Source organism: Tamandua tetradactyla, chromosome 9 (assembly GCF_023851605.1).
Source record: "Tamandua tetradactyla isolate mTamTet1 chromosome 9, mTamTet1.pri, whole genome shotgun sequence".
Taxonomy (NCBI): Eukaryota; Metazoa; Chordata; class Mammalia; order Pilosa; family Myrmecophagidae; genus Tamandua; species Tamandua tetradactyla.
In genome coordinates, this window is record NC_135335.1 from 106125508 (window position 1) to 106141161 (window position 15654).

The 15654-nt window shown below is 36.3% G+C and overlaps 1 protein-coding gene and 1 non-coding gene across 23 annotated transcripts in view; both read right to left on the reverse strand.

The window, feature by feature from the left end:
* PDE4D (phosphodiesterase 4D) overlaps window positions 1–15654 on the reverse strand; it is a 1724553-nt gene that overhangs the window by 242882 nt on the left and 1466017 nt on the right. The window lies entirely within an intron of this gene.
* LOC143647509 (small nucleolar RNA SNORA28) lies at window positions 14418–14530 on the reverse strand. Its single transcript, XR_013158129.1, has one exon. It is a non-coding gene; the product is annotated as a small nucleolar RNA SNORA28 (small nucleolar RNA).

Genomic DNA, 15654 nt, shown 5'->3' on the forward strand with positions numbered 1-15654 from the left:
AAGTTGGGGCTCAGGGTTCTTTCGTGGTACTTCTAGGCACAAATAATTTGTGGACGGGATATCCAAAGTCTCCGAACTTTCTTATCCAGATTATCTAGCCAAAGCCCTTCAATCAAATGTGAATGTAGTTATTGCACCCAGAACACATCCCGGCCATGACCCCAAGTGCACTTAGCTCACTTGAGAATGAGCTAAGAAGGACCCAAGTGACTCAAAACAATGCTCAGGAAATAGGCTGCCGCACAAATTGCATTTGATGTCAGCAAATGGATTGTTACCACTTATTAGCCCAGTTGTTATGGTCTTTGTGCCCTGCCCCTACCCCCCAAATTATGCGGAGATCTTAAAAATAAAAGTGTGGAAAAGAATGCGCAGAAATGGGAAAACATGGTTAGCATATATTTTTATACCCCCTTAGTTTCAGAATCACATTTTTAGAGGAGAGTCTGGAACTTGCAGAGATTATTCATAAAATCCAAGACTCTGTGTCACCTAGACATGGTTTTATTCATATTATTTGAGGAGTCAACTGAGGCACCAAGTAGTCATAGGGTCAAAAAGCTAGTAGGTGGTAGAGCTGGGATGCCACTCAGAAAAGGCTTTCTGAACCTAAGCCCGGAATGGCTCTTTCCTAGAAAGACACAAACGCGAACATTTGTCATCTCAGATATAATCCTAAAAGCTGTGACTGAGCATTTGCAGGAGACAAACAGCTGATGACCCCACCTCTCAGGGATGGAGGGAACCCTCAACATATCTCTAAGATCTTTCATTTAAAAGTTCTAGATGAGTAGAATGCTCATCTTGTATGCAGAGACCCGGGTTCAAGTCAGAGAACACCTCCCCCCCTAAAAAAATAATTCCAGATAAATAAACAGAAACACCTAAAAACATGTGGGTTATCTTCATAATGTTTTCAGGCTTGTACTTTATAATTGATGACAAAATCATGGGATAATTTGCATCCTGTGTTTTTTTTCTTTTTAAACAATTTTTTTTTTGTGGTAACATCATAAAATTTCCCACTTCAGCCATTTTTGAGTGTACAATTAAGTGGTATTAAATTTATAATGTTGTGCCACCATCAATACCATCCATCGCCAAAATTTTTTCATCACCCCAAATAGAAACTCTTTACTCTCCATCACTCCTCCTCCTTGTCCCTTGTAACCTCTAATCTAGTTCCTGTCTATATGAATTTCCTTATTCCAGCTATTTCATATAAGAGAATTCATAGCCCTGCACTGATTATCCTTTTCTGTCTGGCCCATTTTATTCAGCATAATATTTTCAAGTTCACCCATACTGTAGCACATATCAGAACTTCATTCATTTTTATGGCTGAATAATATAAGATTGCATGGCTATACCACTTTGTGTATATCCATTCAACTACTGATGGGCAGTTTATCTTGATTCCACCTTTTGGCTGTTGTGAATAATGCTTCTATGAACACTAGTATACCAGTAGGCCGTACAGAAGGAGCAAGTCTGGTGTGTTGAAGGAACATCAAGGAATGTAGCGTGGCCAGAGACAGTAAGCAAGAAGAGACAAGGCTAAGGAGGCAGAGGAACATCCTGGCTGAGAAAGAACACAGTGCAGCTAAGGAGCTCTAATGAAGCAGACCAGTGATTCTAGAGAGTAACAAGTTAGGCAGGAAGTGCAAGAGAAGTGACTGGTGGTCAGCCAGGCAGCAGCAGGTCACAGAGCAACCTGAAGTTTACTCTGTGACAGACACGGGTCAGAATTCCAGCTCTGCCACGTACTGTGTGAATGTGCACAAATTATTAAACCTCTTTCTTCTTTGATATCTTCATCTGAAAAATGAAGACAATGGTATGTACCTCTACTGTTGTATGGGGATCAAATGCTTTAAAAATGTAAAGTGCATAGAAAAGTACTTAGCACATAGTAAATTTCTATAAATATTAGTTGCAATACTAATTGTTAGTAGTAGTATCTTATAGTACAGTGAAGTCTGCATTGCTATACTGTCAGGAAGTTGCAAATAATCAGAAAATTTATAGTTAAATTAAGAGCCTTGAGCCACTGTGACAGGTCAGTAAATGAGTTAGGGATTTGAGGGGCAAAACTGGAAGCAGGGAGACAAATGTGGACAGAAGGGATGAGAAACTAAACCATAACAGAGCTGAGAGAGACAAAGACAAACCTATGGGTATTGTAAAAATATTCTATGGAAAATTTCAAATATTTATAAAACTAAGGAGGATGTTATCATCATAGCTGCATATTATATTGTAATACTGCCAACTGTTTCAAGGTAGATAAAATTACCTTTCTTGAAGATGATTGTGTAATGATCTAGCTTTCACAATGTGACTGTGTGATTGTCAAAACCTTGTGTCTGATGCTCCTTTCATCTATGGTATGGACAGATGAGTAAAACATATGAATTAAAAATAAATAAATAACAGGGAACAAATGCTAAAATTAAATATGTGTATATGTTGAGGGAAAAAAAAGAACACTTCGGGTTTGAACTGAGACTCTATATAGGTTTCATGTACTAGGTTTGCCTTCCTGGAACCTATAATTCCCAGAGGGTTCCTAGATGAGATAAACCCTGAAATTCAAGGGACCAGCCTCTCCAAGATTTCCAATTAATTACATCCCCCTATCCTTTAGTGTTGACACCCCTTCTCAACATCAAAAAGAACGGGCATTGTTCAAATACCCTTACAGGTTAGGGGAAGGATCAAAGGAGGAGAAGGTATAACAGAAAAAATAGGATCTAGCAAATGATTATGACAGCTGAACCACTATGTTAATATTCCTTCTAGCCTCCAGTGTTTTGTAGAAGCTAGAAGAAAAAAATCTGAAATGGTGGAATGGTAGCCCATGACAAATGCTGGGGCCTGTTCTGTAACTACTTGTTGAAGTAAGTGTGCTTTGAAAATTATTGCCTTTTTCTTCCTTTACTTTTGTACATATGATATATTTTACAATTAAAAATATTTTTAAAAAATTACTATTTTATAGGTGAGGAAACAGTCATACAGCTTGTAAGCTGCACAGCCATATCTGTGATGGGCCCATCTTACTAGGTTTCTGTAAACTGACTACAGAAGTTGATTAAAAATGAGGCTCTAGGAAAAAGGCCAAAGTAAGAGAAGAATAGTTTCCTGGGGACATAGGGTCAAAGAAGAGAGGTCAAAACTAAATGGCAAATTTGGAAATGATACCCAGGTTGGACCGGTAAAATTTCTTCACTGACTAGTGAGCCAATTTGAAAGTATTATGTACCCCAGAAACCCATGCTTTAATCTTGATCCAATCTTGTGGGAGCAGTCCTTTCTTTTAATCCTGATTCAGCACTGTAGGTTGGAAACTTTTGATTAGGTTATCTCCAAGAGATAACCTTGGAGATGTGACAAGCCCAATTGTGCGTGTGAACTTTGATTAGATGGAGATGTGACTCCACCATTCCAAGTGGGGCTTGATTAGTTTACTGGAATCCTTTAAAAGAGGAAATATTTTGGAGAGAGAAAGGACAGATGCCTCAGAATTGACAAAAAGAGCAGATGTAGATGCTTGGAGAACAGAAAGGGACACAGATGTTTGGAGATGCTTGGAGGCCAGCAGACATCACCATGAGAAGTTAAGCAAGCCAAACCTGGAGTGAGCCAAGGGATCCAAGAGATGAAAGCCAGCCCCAGAGAAGCAAAGTGAGGAACCCCCACAGGAACAGAGGCTGAAAGCAATGGAGCCCAGGAGCAAGGGAACTGCAGATGTCAGCCACGTGACTACCCAGTTAACAGAGGTGTTCCTGACCCATCCGCCTTTCTTGGGTGAAGGAATCCTCTTGTTGGTGCCTTAATTTGGATACTTTCACTTCCTTAGAACAGTAAACTTGTAACTTATTAAATTTCCTTTTTAAAAGCTGTTCCATTTCTGTTATATCCCACATTCTGGCAGCTTACAAACTAATTCAACCAGTCATTTTGGCTTTGCTTTCTAGACTTTGGCTATGGACACAGCTTAAGGCTATAATTTCTCTAACCTACTCATTTTGAAACAGTACTTTAACTCTTACAAAGCAACTGAGAAGTACTCATTGATGAACTGAGTCTTTACAAAGCATGAATATAAAACTGAAGGCTAAGTGCTTCAGCATCTGACAATGTCTACACACACACAAAGCAAACTTGGGGTCCATTCAAAGTGGCAAATAAGGCAGTAAACTGTGTGGTATGTGTTATCCTACTTGGTTAAAAGTCCAAAATAAAGACAATTCTAATAGATTTATATACTACACGTTGCACTGAAAATTATACAATGGTTCATAAGATACAGATCTTTTTTTAAAATGATTACTTCATAATGAAAGATATAATACACAAGGAAGAAAGACATGCCATGCATGTTTACTCAATTTGGCAACCAAATAAGCTTTTAACCTTCTTTAACAAATGGCCACAAAAAATGAGTTTTGCTGAATATGCTTTATCTGTAAAAGGGACTAGAAGGAGTTCAGATAGCCAAAATTAAAGTAATATGAAATCTAAATTTTTCCCAAGGCACCGTCTTTTCTTCTATTTAATTCTTTATTATTGCCCAACTACAAAGTTTATCTTCTAAGTACTAAGTCAACTTGCTCATGGATCTGGAATGACTTCTTGGAAATGAGTTACATAATTTTTCACATGTAAAATACTGGCTTTGAATCATTTTAACTGAAAAAGGTGTGCATGTTCTTTAAAGCACTCAATTCTTTCTCTGGTTATATTTCATTTCCAAGCTCTATAAAATATATATTTAGAGTATACATTATTTAGGACAGCATATCAGTTTTGCTTCCTTTCCCTGTCAAAGCATAAAGAAAGTCAGGTATCATTTTTAACCAAGGAAATATTTCACCTTTCTTTTTCTTGCCCAAAAATCGCTTTTGCTAAATATCTCAAGATTGTCTCATTTGAGTAAAAATAAAATGGTTTCCAGAATTTCAGTCCTGATTAAGGGCAGGTTATATCCTATCCATTAATTTTCAAAAGGATGCAAAGCTTTAATTGCCTTTGAATATATACCAAATATATAATTTAAAAAATTATTTTCTAAGTTCTACAATCAATATTACAATATCATCTTATTACTATCATATAAACTGTCACAATTACAAGCTTGCAGATAGAATGCAAATATGCAGTTGTGCTTAGAAGAAAATGAATATATGAACATACCATTTAATTATGTCATGTAACTTGCTCATAATATTTAAAAAATGAGCTGTCAGTTAAGAGCCACAGAAAATTCATTTCACTATTATATACCATGTGTTTTCTGTTGTGGCTTAAAGCATGTGTGCGCTAATGAACTGAATAATCATACACACTAGAGGAAAAGCCTTTGAAATAAAATGATTCTGAAATGCTGCACTCTTACAACGAGGATATATTTTTTTAGAGTATCTTAGCCAACTGAAGTGGGGCAGCGGGGATAACACTACCCAATAAGATTGGGGCTTCCCGAGATGGGAAGAGATTGTTAGTATCCCTTATAAATTGAGAAGCTGAATACACATTTGCACAGTGAGTGTTGCCTGGAGACCTGTAATTTTATCTTCTAGCAGTATGATTTTTCTGGGCAGGATTATTTAAAATTGACTTTTCTTTAAATAAACAACAAACATAACAATGAACAAGGAAGAAACTGGGATCTGCTTTTTATTTTTTAATTAAACATAATATACAAACACATTCTTACTATATGATCATTTCATTCTTGATATGTAATCAATAACTCACAATATCATCACATAGTTATATATTCATCATCATGATGGGATCTGCTTTAAGGGGAGAAAACCAAACTTCTTGTTTTAGGATCGGAGTATCTGTGGGGGACAGGTGGGGAGATGGTGAGGACTGGGGTGGTGGGGGTTGCAGAAAGAAAAGCTCCTTTTTGACATGGTATGTCTCTGTGTATGACAGTGAGTAGGGGATTCGTACTCTGGTAACAGGCACAGCAGAGTACAAGGGCAGAAACTTCCAGAACAGACTGGAAGTCCCACTGCAGTTCCCTGGAGCCTTCAGATCCACACTGGTATCAAGTCTCATGATGTGACAGAAGGTGGTGGCCTGCTCAGTTGGCCGCCCTGATCATCAATGGCTTGAACTGGAGTCACCCCTCAACCCCGCCCGACCTTGTCTTGGGGCCTTGTCTCTCCCAGCTCCCCAAGAGGATGCCTTGCTGTGCCCAGTTCCCCTGGTGGCAGGGGAAATACAAGTTCCAACAGTGCACTCCAATTTTCTTGGTTTCAAAAGAGGAGTGACAATGGATTAGAGGAAAAGAGGAAGAGAACTGCACCCACCACCACCACTCTGCCATGCCTTTCCCTAACCTATTATTTCCGGCTGTATTTTCTACCCTCATTCTTCATAATAAGAAGCCAGGAACTAGTGCAAGAAACTGAAAAAGCAACATGTAAAAGCAAATCCTCCTACAGAGACCACACTCGAATCCATGCAAGTACTCAATATGGAAAATCCCCTTGTCAGTTTAAAATGTGAGCTCAACCAACAGGAGTTGTGTTGGAAATACAACTTCATGACATAGTTTCTTTCAAGTTTGTGTTGAAACACAATAGGTGGGAAATCTTTCTATTCTCCACTCTTACCAAACCAGAAGGAAAACCAGATGCAGTTCATTAGCAGAAAGTTTGGGTTTTACTGAGCAAAGAGCCTTAATCCTACACTATTACAAGGCTCAAAGGCCAGGTATTACCAGCTGCCTCTGAATATCACACATCCCAAATCTCGGCATGACAAGTGGTTGTTGAGAATTAGAACTTTGAAGAGATGCCATGGGCTGGGGGGCTTACTTTCTGAATTTAATCTTGTGCAAACGTTTTGATCTTCTTGCTTTACTCTATGTATAAAATGAGAAAGATTATTCTCCCCTGGAGCTTGTTGATAAAATAAGGGAATTATTAAACTTAAAGATAATGGGTATTTGGAAAGCATGGTGTCTTTCTGCCCCCAGACTCAAAATTATCACACTTTCATCAATTTACTCTTGATCCACCTCCCTTAGACTTATAAAGAAACAAGGGTGTTCTCATTTTTAGCAGGTAGATAAGACTCAATGCCCAAAGTTAGCCACAGGCAGGGCCACGTCTGCTACAGTGTTCACAAACTCCACTGCATGTTCACAGAAGTATGGACATATAACAAAAATAAGTATAAATGACACATGCCATCTACTTGGTGATATTAATATATATATATATATATATATATATATGTTGTAACATATATCTTATGCTAGTTATAGACACACAGAAAAATCTGGACAATTTTAGAGCACCACCCAAAGACAATATTGATAATATTTCCTTCTGGGTCTACGTGAGCACATGTGCATTATCGATATGGTTTTTATACAAAACATTATTTCTTACAGAATTAGAAATATACTGTACGTTCAATTTCATACCCCATTAGTGTTACCCATTGTCATATCATGAAATAATTTACATGCCATTATTCTCTCAAAACATTTTTAATGACTGCAGTTCATCGTTAGAAATCGCTAAAATTTTCAGATAGATAACAATCCAGATGTTTTAAAGTATAAGCTGATTATAGTTTAAAAGAATAGTTTTTTTGAAAAAATTGTATGGATTATTCAGTTTCACTTGATAAAACATTAATCAAATGAAATTAGCACTGAATGATCATTCAGTGCTAAATTTAGGGTGCTGTTGAATATTTTATGTTGCTAGACTTTTAAATTAAAATTATGACTATAGGATTATGCAATAAAATTATGGAAATTTGGTTACCAAGTATATTTTGTAAAACCAAGTTATATTTTTCCATAGATTTTCATTTAAAAGATTATTTGAATTTTCAAATATTAAAAAAAAGAATTGGGTCAAAGAAATTATAAATGTTACATTGAAGTACATAATGAATCCTTTAAAATTACTCATGAGGAAGGCACTGTGATTTTGAATTAATTCCCAGTAATCACTATATTGCTAAAACAAAAACATCACATGAAAAACTATGCTTCATTAGCGTTAGATTTACCTGACAATACAGGTCTTCTGTATTGCTTGGCTTTTTAATTTGGAACTATCTGCATTGTAATTCATATTAGATTAAGACCTCTATTAATGAAACCATAGGGAACTAAGTTTGCTCAAAACACAGCCAACCTCAGCCACCCCTGTTGCTAAGTGGGTCAGACCAGCACTTGTTATTTGCCTTTGTGAGACACTGCCACTTAGAATTAGAATAAGCCATTTAACACAGAAGTTCAGTCCTATGGTCAAAAGTTATTACTGCTAGAATTTGAGCATTTAAGCAAGAATGTCCAGCAACCTTTTACTGAGGATTAAGCCATGTAAGGGTAGAATTAAAGCAGCTCAGAATTACATGAGTAATATCTTCAATCTGGAACTTTTCAGTTTCAAACTCCAAGCCATCTGAATATTCATTTGCATATATAGCTTTGAAGATTTTTTGATAATGCTAAATATATTTATCAGCCATCAAGTCCAGATGTTTGCCTGCAGTTGAAAATCACCTTTGAGTTTATATCCCATACTAGTACAAAAAGGAGAAACCAAATTCCAAGTCTTTACTCATTTTCAACAGACAAACAAGCTAAAATCTTACTCCACAAAAACTGGTGAAATGAGTTCTCACCTGACCATCTAGGGGCAACTTTACTTTATGGGTAAATACCCCTATCTAATGCAGTTTTTTACCTCTTCTTTGTTCTCAAATTGTAATTTCATAATAGACTTAAGTAGGAACTTATCCTGGAGTCTCCTTCACTCATGCCCAGTAAAGTAACTCAGTGACCTTAGGACTCTCTTTGAAATATGTTCCCACTATTTTTTTTTAAATTTCTTAAAACAAGCCCTCCGAAAAGTTATTATTTAAAATCAGAGTGTAAATATGCAACAATACTGTAAATAATAACAGTAGAAACTGTAAATAATTATAATTATAAAATAACAAATATAACTAACAAGTTGTTGAATGATAACTACTTTGCATTCAGTATCTCTTACTAAGTTTCAAGAATGATGGAGCCAGGATTTAATTTTAGGCAGTGTGACCTTGCAGGCTCTGTTCTCAAACACTGTGCAAACCTGCATCTGTAACATATTTATCAAATGACAAAAACACATCCTGAACAAAGCTTCAATCTTTAGTACATTTACCATATGAAGATGATGTATTATCTATAAGGGTAGATAGAAAGAGGTTATACAGAAATACAAAAAACAAACAAAATAAAACACAAAACCCTCCCAGACAACAATATATTGCTACTTTACTGACAAAACAAGTTCTGACCACCTATGACTGATTTCCATGTCCTAAAACCCTAAAATAAAATAATAAACTGAATGAAATAATTGATTAACCACCCCAGTGATCATTCTAGCTGGAACAAATTTCCTATGTCTACATCTATAGTCATAGAACAGCAAGTTTGCATATAACTCACATGCAACAAACACTTCTGAAGATAGCCTGTGTGTCTGTACATATACACTTTATGTATATATGTGTACATATACATTTAATATGTCTTTATTGTGCATGTATGTGTGTGTGTGTGTGTGTGTGTGTATAAAATCTATAGCCTGTGTGTCTGTCCATATACATTTTATGTATATATGTGCACATATACATTTAACATAAGTCTTTATTGTGCATGTGTGTGTGTGTGTGTGTGTGTGTATAAAATCTATGGGAAAGTCTGTGGTCTCTCTCAGTCCATGTAAGCATTGGCGTTTCCCTGCCTTCTGCATTACAAATGAGGGGGAAAGGGGACGCTGGTGGGAAGAAAACCCACCCCATTCCTATCAACACTATGGATTTCTTTTGGGGGGGTGGGGTGCATGGTCCGGGAATCGAAACCAGGTCTCCCGTGTGAAAGGTGAGCATTCTACCACTGAAACTCCTGTGCACACTACACTATGAATTTTTAAAATATTGTTCTGTCTATATCTTTCCATGAAAAAAAAATCTCTAAAGAAATTGTCCAGCAAACGTTCCATCTTAAAGCATATTTCAAATGGTTAAAGAAAAAACAGCTAACTTTAGAAATAGATGTGACTTTAGAGGTCATTTAACCTTCAGAAGTTTAAAATTTGGCTCACTTCTTACTATCATTTTAAAAATTAAGGCCTGGTTTGATCTTTGACCAAAACAAAATCCTTAAAACAACATCCTTAATTTTTGGCCTATGTGTATTCATATAACTTGCTAAAGCCATCCACCGAAGATAAACCAAATAGATTTAGAATTTACGTAACTTAAGTAAAAAAACTCTCTAGTTTTAAGTATAATCCCTTCTTGATTAGTCATAAGACAGAAGACTGGGATTTCTTAGAGAAAGTTCATGATGCTAATAAATGTCTTCAAATTTGATACTTATATGATGGGGCAGAGAAAGAATCTTTTAAAAGTTATATATCAAAGCATTTTTCCAATTTCAAGAATTATAAATTGTTTAGGGAGAGACTTCAAGGGAAGATGAGTGCTCCAGAACTCACTTCTCCTCCAAAATAGCTAAGGGACAGGCAAGAACTGTCTGAAACAACTGTTGTGGGACTCCCAAGGCCAGGGGAGCAGTGTACAACATCAGGGAAGAGTGGGAGGAGGAGGCTGAGAGACTGCAGTAGGGAACTGTGAGCAGTTCACTACTCAGTGGCTGCTAGAACCTGACTCACGAGGTAGGTGGTCTCGGGGTCTGTCCTTGCCCAACTGCTGTAAATGGAGAGGAATGTGGAAGTCCTCTGCTCCAAGAACAGTGGGAGACATAGCCAAGCACTAATCATAGCTTTTGATAGAAGCATTTGGATTGCTTGTTCTTGGCTCTGAGCTGCTATATCAGTCAGCCTTGGACAGAGACTGCCATGGCTGCTGTTTCAATTCCAACCCTAAAAGGGGTGGAGGCCATGAAGTTTTAAAGACATAGTGCCTTGCTGGGGCTGCAGGGAACAGTTTGCTGAATGATGCCATCTGCTGGGCAGGCTAGGAAAGTGTGGCTTTGGGGAGTCAGCAAAAAAGGTTTTTGTTTGTCTTTCTTGACCCTCTCCTCAGGGCTTTTAGAGCTGGTCTGTGCCCCTTTGTGGGTTCCCAACCCTATTTTGGTTGGGGAATACGGACTTGGGAGAAGTCCTCTTGGGGGTGACCCTCCCTCCAGAATTTGCCCTGTAGGCGAAAGCAGTCAGAGGTAACGAAAGGAATGTTAACAAACAAGAGCAAGAATAACAACCAAACTATAAAGGTAAAACCAAACCAAACAGAACAGCTCAAGATTCCTGGAGAAGGAACACAAGAAAGGAAAATTTCTCTTGGAGGTGAAAAAATTGTACAAATAATGCGATCTTAAAAATTGTACAGCATATCTAGGGCAAGAATCAGAATAAGTAGTGAAAAAAATCTGGCCAGTTAAACATAGGCAATTCTAAAGGTCTAGACTAAAATTGAACCAAGTCAAAGAAGAGTCTGAACATAAAGCCAATCAAAAATAATACCCTAGGCAAGAGTGGGGAATTAATCTTCAGAATAAATTCAAGATAACCAGGTGCCTAGACATTAGTAAAAAATTACAAGCCATACTCAGAAACAAGAAGATATGGCCGAGTCAAAGAACAAATTAAAACTTTGGAGGAGACACAGAATTTGAAACAACTAACCAAAGATATTCAAACAAATCTCCTAAATTGACTCAAGAAGATGAAGGAAAGTATGGATAAAGAGATAAAGGATATAAAGAAGATAGTGGGTGAGTATAAGGAAGTTGAAAGCATAAAAATTAATGCAACAGAAATTATAGGGATGAAAGACAAAATAGAAAAGATTAAAAATACAGTAGAGGTATACAACAGTAGATTTGAACAGGCAGAACTAAGAATCAGTGAACAAAAAGCAGGACAGTCAAAATCTTACATACAGAAGAACAGAAGAGAAAAGAATGAAACAACTGAGCAGGGTCTCAGGAATTTCAATGACAATACAACGTGCACAAACATATGCCTCATGGGTGTCCCAGAAGGAGAAGAGAAGGGAAAAGGGACGGAAAGAGTATTTGAGGAAACAGTGACTGAAATGTTCCCATCTTCTATGAAAGACATAAATATACATGACCAAGAAGTGTAATGAAATCCAAACAAAATAAATCCTAATTGACCTACTCCCAAACACAAACTAGACAGAATGTCAAATGTCAAAGAGAAAGAGAAAACCCTGAAAGCAGCAAGAGAAAAGCAATTCATAAGACTAAGTGCTGATTTCTCATCAGAAACCATGGAGGCAAGAAGGCAGTGGCATAATATATTTAAGGTAATGGAAGAGAAAAATTCCAGCCAAGAATTATTTATTTGTAAAAATAATCCTTCAAAAGTGAGGGAGAGTTTAAGATTTTTGCAGATAAACAGAAATTGAGAGAGTTGTCAACAAGAGACCTGTCCTATAAAAAATATTAAAGGGAGTTCTGCACATTGAAAGAAAAGGACAGGAGAGGCTTGGAGCAGAGCGAAGAAATGAAGATGAACAGTAAGGGTAATTAAAAAGATAAAAAGAGATACCAAAAAAAAAAAGATATGACATATAAAACCAAAGGATAAAATGGCTGAAGTAAGTACTACCTTTACATGTTATGTTAATGGATTAAACTCTCCAGACAAAAGACAAAGACTGGCAGAATGGATAAAAAAAATAAGGTCCAAGTATATGTTGTTAATAAGAGACTCAACTTAGACCAACAAACACAAATAGGCTGAAAGTGAACAGTTAGAAAAATGAATTCCATACAAACAGTGACCAAAAAAGAGCTGGGGTAGTTATACTAATTTTGGACAAAATAGATTTCAAATATAAAACTATTATGAGACAAAGACAGACACTATATATTAATTAAAGGCACAATCTACCAAGAAGAAGTAACAATCATAAATATCTATGCAGCTAACCATAGTGCCCCAACACACATGAGGCAAACACTGGCAAAAGTGAAGGGAGAATTAGATCTATCCACAATAACAGTTGGAGACTACTATATACCACTCTCATCCATAGATAGAACATTTAGACAGAGAATCAATGAAGAAATAGCAAACTTGAAAATTATCATGAATGAACTAGACCTAACAGATATATACAGGGCACTGAACCCCAAACAGCAGGATATATTCTTCTCAAAAGATCATGGATCATTTTCCAGGATAGACCACATATTGGGCCACAAAATAAGTCTCAATAAATTTCAAAAGATTGAAATTATACAACGCCACTTTCTCTGACCATAATGTAATGGGCTGGAAATCAATAACAGGCAGAGAACTGGGACATTCACAAATATATGGAAGTTAAACAACACACTCTTGAACAATCAGCAGGCCAAAGGAGAAATTGCAAGAGAAATCAGTAAATATCTCAAGACAAATGAAAACAAAAACACAACATATCAAGAATTATGGGATGCAATAAAGGCAGTACTGAGAGAGCAATCTATAGCCCTAAATGCTTACATTAAAAAGGAAGAAACAACTAAAATCAAAGAGCTAATTCCACTTCTGGAGAAACTAAAAAGGAACAGCAAACTAGTCCCAAAGCAAGCAGAGGGGAAGAAATAACAAAGATTAGCACAGGGGTAAACCACAAACAAACAATAGAGAGAATCAAGAAAGCCAAAAATTGGTTCTTTGAGAAAATCAATAAAATTGACAAACACCTAGACTGTCAAAGAAGAAAAGAGAGAAAATGCAAAGAAAAAAAAAATCAGAAATGAGAGGCAGTACATTATACTAAACCCAGAAAAATAAAAAAAGAACATAAGAGGATACTATGAACAACTGTATATCAAAAAATTAGATGAAATGGACACTGACTTTAGAAAAAAATTGAAGACCTCACCAATTCAATTACAAGTAAGGAGATTGACTGAGTCATCAAAAACCTCCAAACAAAGCAAAGCCCAGGGTCAGATGACTTCACAAGTAAAGTCTACTAATCATACCAAGAAGAATTAATATGGTTCCTGCTCAAACTCTTCCAAAAATGGAAAAGGAAGGAGTACCCCACCTAATTCATTCTATGAAGGCAACATCATTCTAATACCAAAGCCAGTTAAAGATACTACAAGAGAATAAAATCACAGACCAATTTCTCTAATGAATATAGATGCAAAAAATCCTCAACAAAATACTTGCAAATGAAATCCAACAACACATTAAAAGAATCATATACCTTGATCAAGTCGGTTTACCCCAGGTATGCAAGGGTGGTTCAACACAAGAAAATCAATTCATATAGTATATTACATTAACAAATCAAAGAGGGGAAAACACATGATCATCTTAATTGATACAGAAAAGACACCTGACAAAATCCAACATCCTTCCTTTTTTCTGTCCATTTTTAACATTGTCTAAGTCTATACAATGGCTTGTCTCATGCAGGAGAGGACACTGGAATAGGTTAGACTTTCTTACTACAGCAAGTGGAAATTCAGCATTCTTTCTTGATAAAAATACTTCTAAGGATAGGAACAGATGGAAACTTCCTCAACAAGATAACAGGTATATATGAAAAACTGAAAGGCAACATCACACCCAATGGTGGAAGACTGCAAACTCTCCCCCTCAGATCAGGAACAAGAAAAGGATGTCCACTGACACCACTGTTATTCAACATGGTGCCAGAAGTTCTAACTAGAGCAGTTAACCAAGAAAAAGAAATAAAAGATACCCAAATTGGAAAAGAAGTTAAACTTTTACTATTTGCAAAGACATGACCCTATATATAGAAAAAGTAAAAAATCAACAATAAAACCACTAGAGCTAATAAAAGAGTTCAGCAAGTGGCAGCATACAAGATTAACATGCAACAATCAGTAATATTTCTAAACACTAGTAATAAGCAATCTGAGGAGGAAATCAAGAAAACATACCATTACACTAGCAACTAAGAGAATAAAGTATTCAGGAACAAATTCAACCAAGGATCTAAAGAACTTGTACACAGAAAACTATGAAACATTGCTAAAAGAAATCAAAGAAGACTTTAATAAATGGAAGGACATTCTATGCTCATGAACTAGAAGGTAAAATATCATTAAGATGGGGTGCAAGGGTAGTTCAGTGGTACAATTCTCACCTGCTATGCGGGAGACCCAGGTTTGATTCTTGGTCCATGTATTTCCCAAAATACAAACAAACAAGCAAAATAAACAAACAAAAACCAAACAAACAATTCAACAAAACGGTGCTGCAAGAATGGGATAATCACACATAAAGTAATGAAATGTGATGCTGCCATACAACATTAATCATATATATAGTTGAGATATCAATTCTACCCAAATTGATTTGCAGACTCAATGCAATCTCAGTCAAGAGTCCAACAGCTTACTTTGCAGAAATAGAAGTGCCACGTGTCATATTTATTTATAAGTATAAGGGGCCCCAAATAGACAAAACTTCTTGAGTAAGTAGAATGAAGTTGATGGACTAACACCTCCTGACTTTAAAGTATGTTACAAAGCTATAGTGGTCAAAACAGCATGATACTAGTATAAACATAGATATACTAACCAATGGAATTGAATTGAATTGAATATTCAGAAATAGACTCTCACACCTATTGCCAGTTGATTTTTGA